The 15261-nt window shown below is 45.1% G+C and overlaps 1 protein-coding gene across 1 annotated transcript in view; it reads left to right on the top strand.

The window, feature by feature from the left end:
* Window positions 1-15261, top strand: part of med13a (mediator complex subunit 13a) — a 214355-nt gene that overhangs the window by 155405 nt on the left and 43689 nt on the right.

The following is a 15261-nucleotide window of genomic DNA, read 5'->3' on the forward strand; positions in this document are numbered from 1 at the left end:
AGTTCAGCGAAGGCTCACACAACTGATAATTGGTGGGTGCAAGGAAAGATTAAATAGGCATTTAGAAGAATGAGAGATGTTGTTCGTACAAGGTCCTGATTAGATTTGACAGGCTGGATGCTGAAAGGATGTTTTCCCCTTCTGGGAGAGCCTAGAGCCAGAGACACCAGTTGTAAAAATAAGGGATCTCCCATTTAAGGTGGAGATGATCATTTTATTTCTCTGAGGGTTGAGTCTTTAGAACCTTTCTTCCCCAGATGGAAGCGGGGGTCTTTGAATATTGTGAAGTCAGAGGTGCATAGCGGCACCGTGGTTAGCACTGCTGCATCACAGCACCAGGGTCCCGGGTTCGATTCTGACCTCTGGGAAACTGCCTGTGTGGAATTTGCACTTTCTCCCTGTGTCTGCGTGGGTTTCCTCCGGGTGCTTTGGTTTCCTCCCACAGTCCAAAGATGTGCAGGTGAGGCGGAATAGTCATGCTAAATTGCTCCTTAGGGTGGGGTTACAGGAATAGGACGGGGGATTGGGCCTCGGTAGTGTGGTCGTTCAAAGTGTCGGCACAGACTCGATGGGTTGAATGACCTCCTTCTGCACTAGTGATTCTATGATTCTAGATAGATTTGACATGGAGATGTCGGATTTGACTGTGCTGGGCACAGTAAGAAGTCTTACAACACCAGGTTGGGATGCACACTCTTCAGGATTCTTGCTTGCCTTCAGAATTAAGGAAATATTTGCTTCTCGGAGCTTCTGTGGCAGCAGACCTGCTTCAGATAAGTGACTATACATGCCAATCAGCAGCTCCACTAGCTAGTCTTTAAATTCCTTATAAAATTCACATCCATAACCATCCAGCCACGGAGCGTGACCAGATTGAATCTCCTTCAAGGCAAGAGCCACTTCCCCTTTAGAAATAGGAGCATTCAGGACCAACCTTTGGTCCTTGGAGATTGCTGGGAACTTGAAAAGAAGCACTCCATAAATGTCAATGCATCCCCAGACTGGTCTATTTTGTGTAAAAACCCTTAAGTCCTTTTGTTGATATCTTCTATTTTAATAATTTTATTACCCTTGGAATCTAGCACAGAGGGAATAGCACTAGAGTTAGCCGTCTTCCTCGTCAAAAAGGCTAGGTATCTACTCTGGTTTATTTCCAAACTCGTATAACTTCTGTTTTACAAACTTTAAACTCCTCTCAGTGCACTGAGTCAGCAAGGAGTCCAGTGCCACATGAGTTGCATTAATTTCTTTCAAGAACGAGTGGTTAGGACTCCTGCCATAAACCATCTGTGCTTCGGTTAGGGTGTGTGTGTGTGTGGGGAGTCGGTGGGATGCATGAAGAGAATGACATTGATGAGGAGCATATAAGTAAGAGACTTCTTTATCTTTAGGATGTAGTGTTCTCCACACATCTAAGTACCCCCCCACCTCACAAACCGATGCTGGGCAGCCCGGTAGCACAAGTGGATAGCACTGTGGCTTCACAGTGCCAGGGTCCCAGGTTCGATTCCCCACTGGGTCACTGTCTGTGCGGCGTCTGCAAGATCTCCCTGTGTCTGCGTGGGTTTCCTCCGGGTGCTCCGGTTTCCTCCCACAGTCCAAAGTCATGCAGGTTAGGTGGATTGGCCATGATAAATTGCCCTTAGTGACCAAAAAGGTTAGGAGGGGTTATTGGGTTACGGGGGTGAGGGTGAAGGGAGGGCTTAAGTGGGTCGGTGCAGACTCGAAGAGCCAAATGGCCTCCTTCTGCGCTGTATGTTCTATGGTGCCCTTGTCTGTTGTGTGGAAGTTTCTGGTGACTGGGAGTTTGTCCACTGAGGGTTAAGGTGCCAATTTAAGTCTCCACCTATAAAGGAATTAGCAACGCCAAATCAGCAAAGTCCACAAAGACTCTAATAATAAAATCGGGAATAAGTTGGCGGACCGTAGAATATCAATCGCGCAGCTCCACCGCCATAATCCCCTACACAGCGTGCCTCTTAACTAGAAGGAGCATGCTGAGGGGTGTTTTCCATTCAAGATAAATGGAGATCGCTGAGATTCTTACGGATGAAACACTCAATATAGTGCCCTTTCCAACATAATACAACCAGCTTTCGTATCGATTTAAGAAAACATGGCAGCCAGCTCTCCATAGGGAGCTTGCCCTCCACTCCTCCTGGCAACCCAGCGACCCGGATATTTTTCTTCACCTTCGGTTCTCCAGATTCTCCAGGATTTCTGACCCTATGTAGCTGGTTTTCCAAGGAGTGCAAGCAGGCCTCAGCTGAAGAAGTTGCATTTTCGACAGTCAGGATTCTCTCCTCTGTTTCATCAAACCTCTTATTAGTATTCTGCAGCTCAGTCTCGTGTCTCATGAGCACTAATATTCTTTGCTAACTTGCCGGTTTTATGACTTATAATGTTTGCAGTTATCATCTGCAGTGCCTTCGAGAGTGCCAGATTGAGTCACCATGTTGAGGAGTCAACTCTCACCTCAGTTGCATCTGACTGCTCCCTTTTGCCGACTATTTTCTTAGGATTCCCCTGCATTTTGTCATTAGTGCTCAGCCAGAAATCTTCTAACGACGAGGGAGTATTCATTGTTGGATTAGGTAAATGTCTGCCGTGTAAATAGGATAAATTAGAGAATTAAAGGATGAGTAGCTCCAGAGCCGATGGAAGCACTGCTGTTCCCGCACCTGCATCACAAGATACCCTGAGGGATGGTTTTGAGTGGGTGGTTTTTGGGATGCTCCAAGACGATGGATTAGGCTCCAGCACTTCCTGCTGGAGTGTGTGAAGTTTAGCTCTACTACGGTTTTCTCCCCCGTGGTGTGGCATTGAGGGACTCAATCAGATGGTCTCCTACCTCTGGGTTCCATGACGCTTCATATGCCTTTAGGAGGGCAGCACTCTTTTCAGCTAAGCATGGGACATAGATTGGTTAGTAGCCTCGAGGAATTGCTGTGCAGGCACCAGAGAGGAGGTTATATGCATCTTCAGCGGTGATGTTTCGTGGTGGGATTGTTGAGATGCTGCATTTCAAGGTTTCACTATAACTTGTCCGTTGGCTTTCTGGAGGTTAGATAGCATCTTCTTGCGGCTGTTGACGACTGGAACACGTAGGCCTAAATGAATGAGTAGAGGAAAGTGTTGGCTATGTGGAAAGTAATCCAAGACGAGGCTCTGTGCAGGGCGGAATGTCCGGTTAAGAGAACTGACTCCGCACCGGTCAGGAGGGTAACCCCTTTGCCATCTGACTGAGTGGAATGTCACTTGCTGTTTGGGGTCATGTGGAAGTGTTAGATCATTTCTGGATGCTCACACTGCAAGTGCTTCACCGTCACAAATTATGATGGTAAATGTAAATGAGAGGAGGCTCGAGTGGAACAAAAGCACCAACATGGGCAGAATGGCTCATTTTGAGCCACAGTTGTCACAGTTTCTGATTTAGGATTTGCATTTTTTTGTTTTTACTTTGTCATGACAATGTCGCTTTAAGAAATGTTTGGCTGCTCATGTTACTGCAGTGATGTCAGAGTGTGGGTGGAGCTGAGCTCTGGTTCTGCTTTTTAGTTTCACTTTGAGAAAAGCTTGGGTGTGTCTCTCTTTTTGGTTTCGTTTTTCAGTGTGTTGCAGCTGAAGTCAGCCAAAGCAGCTGTATTGTTGAGCTCTCTGCCATGAAGGACTATCTCTTAATCATTTGGTTAATTCTGAATTATAAATGTTTTCAGTATTAAATGTAAACCCTGATGTGCTTCTGTTTAGAGGTTTGTTAAGTCTTTTGGATGTTAAAAGAACAGCATACAGATTACTTAGTGTTGTATTCTTGGGGGTGGGGGGTGTTTGAATTAATGGTTGTTAAGATATTCACTGTTTTAAAAAGATTAACTTGAGTTCATAGAATAAACATTGTTTTGCTTTAAAAAATACTTTTCCATTTCTGTTGTACCACACCTGTAAAGTGGGCTGTGTGCTTCCCATACCACAAATCTATTAAATGTTGTGGGTCAGGTGAACTCCATGATACACTTTGGGATTCTCTGAACCCTGACCCATAACAACTAGCTCACCTTTCCCTTTCCTATTTGGTGATTTAGTTTTTTCTTCAGCTGTTTACTATTTGTACCACATAATTGGTAACTTAATTGTTTCAAAGAGCAAAGAAAAGAACAGACCCTTCAGCCCTCCAAGCCTGCGCCGACCATGCTGCCCGACTAAAGTAAAATCTTCTACACTTCCGGGGTCCGTATCCCTCTATTCCCATCCTATTCATGTATTTATCAAGATGCCCCTTAAACGTCACTATCGTCCCTGCTTCCACCACCTCCTCCGGCAGCGAGTTCCAGGCACCCACTACCCTCTGTATATTAAAAAAAACTTACCTCGTACATCTTCTCTAAACCTTGCCCCTCGCACCTTAAACCTAGGCCCCCTAGTAATGACCCCTCTACCCTGGGAAAAAGTCTCTGACTATCCACTCTATGCGCCTCATAATTTTGTAGACCTGTATCAGGACCCTCAACCTTCTTTGTTCCAGTGAGAACAAACCAAGTTTATTCAACCTCTCCTCATAGCTAATGCCATGGCAACATCCTGGGAAATCTCTTCTGCACCCTCTTTAAAGCCTCCACATCCTTCTGGTAGTGTGGGACCAGAATTGACCACTATACGCTAAGTGTGGCCTAACTAAGGTTCTATACAGCTGCAACATGACTTGCCAATTCTTATACTCAATGTCCCGGCCAATGAAGGCAAGCATGCTGTATGCCTTCCTGACTATCTTCTCCACTTGTGTTGTCCCTTTCAGTGACTTGTGGGCATGTACACCAAGATCTCTCTGACTGTCAATACGCTTCAGGGTTCTACCATTCACTGTATATTCCCTACCTGTATTAGACCTTCCAAAATGCATTACCTCACATTTGTCCGGATTAAACTCCATCTGCCATCTCGTCGCCCAAGTCTCCAAACGATCTAAATCCTGCTGTATCCTCTGACTGTCCTCATCGCTATCCGCAATTCCACCAACCTTTGTGTCGTCCACAAACTTACTAATCAGACCAGTTACATTTTCCTCCAAATCATTTACATATACTATGAACAGCAAAGGTCCCAGCACTGATCCCTGTGGAACACCATTAGTCACAACCCTCCAATCAGAAAATCACCCTTCCATTGCTACTCTCTGCCTTCTATGACCTAGCCAGTTCTGTATCCATCTTGCCAGCTCACCTCTGATCCCGTGTGACTTCACCTTTTGTACCAGTCTGCCATGAGGGACCTTGTCAAAGGCCTTACTGAAGTCCATATGGATAACATCCACTGCTCTACCTGCGTCAATCATCTTTGTGACCTCCTCGAAAAACTATCAAGTTAGTGCGACACGACCTCTCCTTCACAAAACTGCCTCTCGCTAATACGACCACTTGCTTCCAAATGGGAGTAGATCCTGCCTCGAAGAATTCTCTCCAGTAATTTCCCTACCACTGACGTAAGGCTCACCGGCCTGTACAACAAAGAACAAAGAAATGTACAGCACAGGAACAGGCCCTTCGGCCCTCCAAGCCCGTGCTGACCATGCTGCCCGACTAAACTACAGTCTTCTACACTTCCTGGGTCCGTATCCTTCTATTCCCATCCTATTCATATATTTGTCAAGATGCCCCTTAAATGTCCCTATCGTCCCTGCTTCCACTACCTCCTCCGGTAGCGAGTTCAGTAGCGAGAATCATTCAGTATCGTTCAGTAGCGAGAATTCCAGGCACCCACTACCCTCTGCGTAAAAAACTTGCTTCGTACATCTACTCTAAACCTTGCCCCTCTCACCTTAAACCTATGCCCCCTAGTATTTGACCCCTCTACCCTGGGGAAAAGCCTCTGACTATCCACTCTGTCTATGCCCCTCATAATTTTGTATACCTCTATCAGGTCTCCCCTCAACCTCCTTCGTTCCAGTGAGAACAAACCGAGTTTCTTCAACCGCTCCTCATAGTTAATGCCCTCTATACCAGGCAACATTCTGGTAAATCTCTTCTGCACCCTCTCGAAAGCCTCCACATCCTTCTGGTAGTGTGGCGACCAGAATTGAACACTATACTCCCAAGTGTGGCCTAACTAAGATTCTATACAGCTGCAACATGACTTGCCAATTCTTATACTCGATGCCCCGGCCAATGAAGGCAAGCATGCCTATGCCTTCTTGACTACCTTCTCCACCTGTGTTGCCCCTTTCAATGACCTGTGGACCTGTACTCCTAGATCTCTTTGACTTTCAATACTCTTGAGGGTTCTACCATTCACTGTATATTCCCTACCTGCATTAGACCTTCCAAAATGCATTACCTCACATTTGTCCGGATTAAACTCCATCTGCCATCTCTCCGCCCAAGTCTCCAGACAATCTAAATCCTGCTGTATCCTCTGACAGTCCTCATTGCTATCCGCAATTCCACCAACCTTTGTGTCGTCTGCAAACTTACTAATCAGACCAGTTACATTTTCCTCCAAATCATTTATATATACTACAATGAGCAAAGGTCCCAGCACTGACCCCTGTGGAACACCACTGGTCACAGCCCTCCAATTAGAAAAGCATCCCTCCATTGCTACTCTCTGCCTTCTATGGCCTAGCCAGTTCTGTATCCACCTTGCCAGCTCACCCCTGATCCCGTGTGACTTCACCTTTTGTACTAGTCTACCATGAGGGACCTTGTCAAAGGCCTTACTGAAGTCCATATAGACAACATCTACTGCCCTACCTGCATCAATCATCTTAGTGACCTCCTCGAAAACTCTATCAAGTTAGTGAGACACGACCTCCCCTTCACAAAACCGTGCTGCCTCTCACTAATACGTCCATTTGCTTCCAAATGGGAGTAGATCCTGTCTCGAAGAATTCTCTCCAGTAATTTCCCTACCACTGAAGTAAGGCTCACCGGCCTGTAGTTCCCGGGATTATCCTTGCTACCCTTCTTAAACAGAGGAACAACATTGGCTATTCTCCAGTCCTCCGGGACATCCCCTGAAGATGGCGAGGATCCAAAGATTTCTGTCAAGGCCTCAGCAATTTCCTCTCCAGCCTCCTTCAGTATTCTGGGGTAGATCCCATCAGGCCCTGGGGACTTATCTACCTTAATATTTTTTAAGACACCCAACACCTCGTCTTTTTGGATCACAATGTGACCCAGGCTATCTACACCCCCTTCTCCAGACTCAACATCTACCAATTCCTTCTCTTTGGTGAATACTGATGCAAAGTATTCATTTAGTACCTCGCCCATTTCCTCTGGCTCCACACATAGATTCCCTTGCCTATCCTTCAGTGGGCCAACCCTTTCCCTGGCTACCCTCTTGCTTTTTATGTACGTGTAAAAAGCCTTGGGATTTTCCTTAACCCTATTTGCCAATGACTTTTCGTGACCCCTTCTCGCCCTCCTGACTCCTTGCTTAAGTTCCTTCCTACTTTCCTTATATTCCACGCAGGCTTAGTCTGTTCCCAGCCTTTTAGCCCTGACAAATGCCTCCTTTTTCTTTTTGACGAGGCCTACAATATCACTCGTCATCCAAGGTTCCCGAAAATTGCCGTATTTATCTTTCTTCCTCACAGGAACATGCCGGTCCTGTATTCCTTTCAACTGCCACTTGAAAGCCTCCCACATGTCAGATGTTGATTTGCCCTCAAACATCCGCCCCCAATCTATGTTCTTCAGTTCCCGCCTAATATTGTTATAATTAGCCTTCCCCCAATTTAGCACATTCATCCTCGGACCACTCTTATCCTTGTCCACCAGTACTTTAAAACTTACTGAATTGTGGTCACTGTGACCGAAATGCTCCCCTACTGAAACATCTACCACCTGGCCGGGCTCATTCCCCAATACCAGGTCCAGTACCGCCCCTTCCCTAGTTGGACTGTCTACATATTGTTTTAAGAAGCCCTCCTGGATGCTCCTTACAAACTCCGCCCCGTCTAAGCCCCTGGCACTAAGTGAGTCCCAGTCAATATTGGGGAAGTTGAAGTCTCCCATCACCACAACCCTGTTGTTTTTACTCTTTTCCAAAATCTGTCTACCTATCTGCTCCTCTATCTCCCGCTGGCTGTTGGGAGGCCTGTAGTATACCCCCAACATTGTGACTGCACCCTTCTTATTCCTGATCTCTACCCATATAGCCTCACTGCCCTCTGAGGTGTCCTCTGTAGTTCCCTGGATTATCCTTGCTACCCTTCTTAAACAAAGGAACAACATTGGCTATTCTCCAGTCCTCCGGGACATCACCTGAAGACAGTGAGGATCCAAAGATTTCTGTCAAGGCCTCAGCAATTTCCTCTCTAGCCTCCTTCAGTATTCTGGGGTAGATCCCATCAGGCCCTGGGGACTTATCTACCTTAATATTTTTCAAGACGTCCAACACCTCGTCTTTTTGCATCTCAATGTGACCCAGGCTATCTACACACCCTTCTCCAGACTCAACATCTACCAATTCCTTCTCTTTGGTGAATACCGATACAAAGTATTCATTTAGTACCTCGCCCATTTCCTCTGGCTCCACACATAGATTCCCTCCCCTGTCCTTCAGTGGGCCAACCCTTTCCCTGGTTACCCTCTTGCTTTTTATGTAAGTGTAAAAAGCCTTGGGATTTTCCTTAACCCTATTTGCCAATGACTTTTCGTGACCCCTTTTAGCCCTCCAGTTTTTAAAAATTGGGTGAAACCTTAAGCTTCACATAGGGAGCAAATATTGAAATAGCAATGACTGTGGGAAAGGCGACTGGTGAGTTCAATTGATTGACATTTTCACTTGTCTGGTAACGTAGGCTATGGCAATACGGAATTTGGCGGGGGGGGGAAGGTGACGACTGAGTTGGAGAATTTAATTCAGTTGAAACATTTATTCTATGCTACAGAAATTTGAGGTGGCCACAGGAGCTTTGGAGTAAACATTTTATTATTTTTAATCTAATGAACAAATGCCGGAGAGTTTTGCGTGGAGGTTGTTGGGGTAAAGGACGACTTAAGAACATTTATTGGCTTTTTTCAGTTTAACTTGAACATTGAAAAGCATGTAATGCATAAATTGGCAACTTAAAATATGCTATCTATTCGATGAATGAGGGAAACCACACAGTGCACGAGGGTGAAAGTAATGAGCTGTTTATGAAAGAATTATGAAAGGAGCTTTTGTTTCATTCTTTCACCATTCCCATTGGCCCCTGAAGACCAACTCTTCTGTCCTTCAATCTCTCCTGACTTTCACCCTATCACAGCTTTTCATTTTGCCCTTGTCCCACCCACCCCATGCTCAAAGTCTATTACATCTCTAACTTTTCTCCGTTCTGATGAAAGGTCGCAGACCTAAAACATTAGCTCTGTATATCTCCACAGATGTAGTCATAACCTGCTGAGTGTTTCCAGCATTTTCCGTTCTTACTTCAGATTTCTTGCATCCGTAGTATGCTATTTTTTAATAAGTGTTGGTAATTGAAGTTTAATTTAAAAGCCAATGAATCATACCCTATTTTGAGGTGGTAGTAAACATAATTCAATTATTTGACTTCTCCAGTGATGTCAACTGAGTTCAGAATGCCTGGAGCTTCATTTATCTAGAGTGATTGTTACCATTCTCCTTCACCTGGTCCTTTTGCACCCACAGTCTAGCCATAGTCCATTTGTTGGACAGCATAGTCTTCTGACCTGTTTGTTGTTAAATGCCCATACTATCTGGATGATTAATCACAGATTTTTCTTTTTATTGAATGTGGACGTCGCTGGCTAGGCCAGCATTTGCCCATCCCTGATTACCTTTGAGAAGGTGGTGGGGAGCTGCTGCCATGAACCGCTGCAGCCCATGTGGTGTAGGTACATCCATTCTATTATTAGGGAGGGAGTTTCAGGATTTTGACCCAGCGACAGTGAAGGAATGGCGATATATTTCCAAGTCAGGATGGTGAGTGACTTCGAGGGGAACTTCCAGGTGATGGTGTCCCCAGGTATCTGCTGCCCTTGTTCTTCTAGATGTTCGTGGTCGTTGGTTTGGAAGGTGCTGCCTAAAGAACCTTGGTGAGTTCTTGTGCATCTTGTAGATAGTACACACAACTGCTACTGTGCATTGGTGGTGGAGGGAGTGAATGTTTGTGGAAGGGGCAGCAATCAAGCGGGCTGTTTTGTCCTGGATGGCTTCGAGCTTCTTGAGTGTTGTTGGAGCTGCACTCATCCAAGCAAGTGGGAAGTATTGCATCACATTCCCGACTTGTGCCTTACAAGTGGTGGATAGGCTTTGGAGAGTCAGGAACTGAAATACGCAGGATTCCTAGCCTCTTGACCTGCTCTTGCAGCCATAGTATTATTAGTAGTTCAGTTTGTGGTCAATGGTAACCCCCAGAATGTAATATTTCATTAATATGCACAAACACCTGTTCACCAGGTTATAACCAGGGATAATTTTGGACATCAGGCTAGCAAAAAGATATCACCCAAGACCCCAATCCTCTCCGTTGCTCTATCTATAGTTGGCAAGTGCATAAAAATTATATTTATTAAAGTATAACATTCCCAGTCGAACAGTTTTCCTCCTCTTTATTGGACAGACTGTAATTACTCCGAATCCTCAAACTTGTCCAGAGGGAGGAATATACTGTGAACTGAGACAACACTTGAAGGGTTGGTTTATTTCAGCTGCTCGTGTTTGTTTAAACAGGGGTGGAGTTTGATATTAACCTACTCATTTTTATGATGTATATCTTGCATATGTCTCATTAACATTACTATTGGCACAAATACTACTTTACTATTAAAAAGGCTGTGCTTGCTACCAATGTTGTGCATGCACAGTTGCATGCCAATCCATAGATCCCTACAGTGCAGAAGGAAGCTATTCGATCCAGCGAATTTGCACCAACCCTCAGAAACAGCACTCTACCTGGGTCCACTCCCCTGCCCTATTCTGTAACCCCAAATAACCGGCACATATTTGAACACTAAGAAGGAATTTAACATGTCCAATGCACCTAAACTACACATCTTTGGACTGTGGGAGGAAATCCATGCAGACACTAGGAGAATGTGCAAACTCCACATGGACAAGTCACCCAAGACTGGAATTGGTCCTGGGTCCCTGACTCTGAGACAGCAGTGCTAGGCATGGTGAGGCAGCAGTGCTCACCACTGTGCCGCTCTGGTAAGTTACGCCTGTAATCTTGTAAAGAGCAGGGTGCTTGCGCGGTCACTGTCTTTATACGGGCAATGTGTGACATGAACCCAGTTTGCTTACTTTCAAGATTTACGTACCATGCATAAAAATAAAGGGCACAATCCTACGGCCACGCTGCACTGGAAAAGCAGCTCGCTGCGGCACAGCGTGGCTCCCATGATCTACCTGGCTTGCAATGCCTCACGAGATTCAACACACTCTTGTGAGACGTTGAGAGGTGAATCCCGCCCACAATGGGCAATAAGCCGCGCTCTAATTTGCAGATTCCAAAGGTACCTGAGGCTTTGGGATTCAATCCCTTCGCCTCGCAGATCTCGGGCGAGAGCTGTTTGGTACTGGTCCCCACAAATGGGGACCAGGCGGAACGGCACTCGGGGTCTCCCAGGGGATCAGAGGCCCCCAGCTGCCTGCCCTTTGGGTAGGGTGGTGCCCTGGCACTGCTAGTGTCACCTGGGTACCCTGGCAGTGCCAGCCTGACACCTTGGCAGTGCCACTTGGGTGCCAGCCTGGTACTGTCCGGCATGGGTGTTGGGGGGTCCTCCCATATTGCGTTTGGGCAGGGGGTAGGTCGTGGATTCTTTTGGGGGCCTCCGAGATCGGGACACCATTTAAAAATAGCGTCCCGATCTCTCGCTACAGCGGGCAGTTCCGCCGAGCGGAACTTCCCATTTTAAAAGCAGGGCTACGTGTGGCCGTGGCCATGCATTCCTCATCCAGGTCCCTTATTCAACACCATTGCGTTGAATAGTCGTGTGATTCGTGGCACTGAGTGCCGGGAAACACACGGCTAAACGCGCTCGCTTGGGGACTTTGTTCCCTTTTGGGAAGATTGCGCCCAAAGTGTCTGTCCGTACTTTTCAAAATCAATTCTGCAACATTTAATTGATCCTCCTTAAACTGAGAGATTTAGGGATTACGTGATGTGAATGCAGGAATGGTGTGTTTTTGCGAGCTCTGGCTCTGCTTGTCTTGGAGTCTTGTATTTTATACTTATGCACAATTCATATTTGTCTTTTCTTGGGATATATGTTTTGCGCTATGTCCCTGGAGGTTCCTGATTGGTGTTTTGCCAAGGGGAGCTGAGCTAAATTGCAGAAAATCCTTGTTTGACCGTGGCGTTCAGAGTGGTCTGGGATGAGGCCCAGTTTTAGTTATATTGATTTGGAGGCTGGGTGCATCAGGTTTGACGGAGCAGCAAGTATCCGATCTTCGTGAGGGGTTGGAGGTGGCTGAGCAGGTCAAGTCTGCCTTTCGAGCAACATAGATGGTGTCATTATCCTGCAAATCGTCTATAATCCTGGACGTTACCGCCTTGTGATATGTTGTTGATTATTTATTGTTGTCTTTTCTGCAAGGGCGTGTGAGATGTGAGCATGAGATGATTATAGTCTTATCCTGTTCTGACAAAAATCACTGTCATTTATGTGAAAAGTGGTCTGTGCACTTTTACTCCTTTTTGTCATTGTGTTGTAATCCTTGTTATGGTTTTTAGAGCTATTGGAATGGGAGGATTTGAGTGGTGATGTACACTGAGATGGGTTTGGTTAATCCTTGGCTGGATTGTTCTTGACCCTTTGTGCGTTGACAAGGTGTCTATTTAGGATGTCCTGAGCTGCTGGGTATTGCTTCTTTGGTATACTGGGGCTTGGAGTTGAGCCGAGTCCTGTTGTGCCCTTGGTACTGCTCGAGTTGAGGGAGACATATTTTGTTATATGCCCAAACTTGGCGTGGAAAATTTATCCTGAATGCTCATGGTAATTGTAAGCAGATGCAACGTGTGAGTGTGTGCACCATTTTACCAAGCTTTCGTGGGTTCATCCTGTTTCCCCCCTTGGTCTCCAGTGGGCTTGCCTAGAGGCATCTAGCTATGATTGTATCAAACCAGTTATAATAGTGTTCTCCTGGTCCCCTCTGTATTGACTTATGTTGAGCCATTTTTCTCCTCATACCGCATTGTATTTATTTTGTTCTGTTGTTTATAAAAATGTAATAAATATACTTTTTAGAATGTGACAGAATATGCACGCGTTTTAAGGGTTCTGCTCCTTCACTAAATCGCTAGAATTAGTGACCTCAGTATCATATTTCAACAGCTTTCTTTGCAGTCTTAACTGAATCTTTCGGGTTACTGAATATTTAGTAACTTATGTTCACAGTACTTCTAACTGACGCGACAACAGAAATTATTACAGTGTTGAAGCATCGGCATTCCGTACTGATTCTGGATGTCCCTGTCACTTAGTACTATAAAATGTCCTCTGTGTCAATAAAATGCTTGTGAGCTAGATATTCTGAGCAACCTGCTGACCAAATGATGTGTGGGATCCATGGAATCCACAAACATAAGAGCATTGCAATAACAGAATTAGAAAGCAAACTTTGTTGGTGCTGTGCTGGGTAAATTGATGTGCACAGAAATCCAGTGCGCACGTGCAGACCAGTATCATCTGCCATCTTGCATAACCATATTACATAGGCAGGAGTCAGTGATTGACCAAATGCTCTCCTGTTGAGCTTGAGATGCGTCTTTTCGAAACAGTCAACAATTGAATGGGATTGAAGGAGAGGGGTAGTCTCGTGAACAAAATGAACTTTGAGAAGCCACCAGGGAAGATGGGAGGGAAAGTGCGAGTACAAGAGTTAAGTGAGGTAGAAGTAGGTTTGATCTGCTGAGTAAAGGAAAGAAGAGAGATGACCAAGGCAGTTAAAAGGATGGTCTAGTTTTTATAATGTGAATTATATTCTGATGGTGGTTGCTTGTGGTAACCTGATGATTAGATTTGGTGCTGATGATTAGATTTAGATTTATTGTCATGTGTACCAAGATACAATGAAAAATATTGTTCTGATGCAGTCCAGGCAGATCGCTCCATACATGAAAAACATAGGACAAATGATAAATACACGATGTAAATACATAGATATCAGTTGAAGCATACAGAATATAGTGCTATAACTGTAGGAGAAGATGCATAGAGAGATCAGTTCAATCTATAAAGGGCCATTCAGGCGTCTGGTAGCAGTGGGGAAGAAGCTGTTTTTAAAAATATGTTGGTGCATGTTCTCAGACTTTTGTATTTCCTGCCCAATGGCAGAGGTTGGAAGAGAGAATAACCCGGGTAGGAGGGGTCTTTTGATTATGCTGCTCACTTTCCCAAGGCAGCTGGATGTGTAGATAGAGTCAATGAATGGGAGGCGGGTTTGCGACTCTGTATTTTCTTACGGTTTTGGGCTGAGCAGTTGCCATACCCCGTTGATGCAGTCAAAGGGCGTGTACGACAATTCACTTCCTGAAGTCAATGACCAGCTCCTTAGTTTTGCTGACATTGAGGGAGATATTGTTGTTATTGAAGATTGCAGCTTAAATCAAATTTGCTTTGAATATAAAATAGGAATTGTTTGCTTGGATCATAACTATTTATCTTATTGAAGGTGCTGTAATCTTACATTAGTGTGTTTCCCTAAAGTGCCAACCTTCATCTTGGGTCATTGGCCCAATGCTGAGCTTTGACATTCCTTCCTTTTCATGATTAATGAATGATTGATTGATTTGTCATTTATCATGGAATAACAATAATCTTATGTTTTAATGGTGCTTTAACATGTTCTCAGGATGCTCCAAGTACTTTACAACCAATGAATTGCTTTTTGAAATGGAATCGCTGTTGCTTAATAGGCAGCTAGTTTGTGCATAAAAGTGCCAAGATAGAAATTAAATAATGACTAGCTAATTTGGGGGTACAGGGTGACCAGAATATAAGGTGGATTCACTGGCTCATCCTTTGAATAATCATAGAAGCAGGTCATTCGGCCCATTGAGTTTGCACCGACCCTCTGAAATCGCACCATGCTCACACTCCTGCCCAACCAGCCCTATCCCTGTAACCCCATTATGCCATGTGAATTCATGGGAATATTTTACAACACCATAGAGGGCAGATGGGGCCTTGGTTTTGCTTCATCTGAAGGCAATGCCTCTAATAATGCAGTATTTCTTCAGCACAGCACTGAAGTACCAGCCTAGATTATAAGTTTGGGTTGCTGAAGTGAGATTTAAACCACATCCTT

This window comes from Scyliorhinus torazame, chromosome 12, assembly GCF_047496885.1.
Source record: "Scyliorhinus torazame isolate Kashiwa2021f chromosome 12, sScyTor2.1, whole genome shotgun sequence".
In the NCBI taxonomy this organism is placed as follows: domain Eukaryota; kingdom Metazoa; phylum Chordata; class Chondrichthyes; order Carcharhiniformes; family Scyliorhinidae; genus Scyliorhinus; species Scyliorhinus torazame.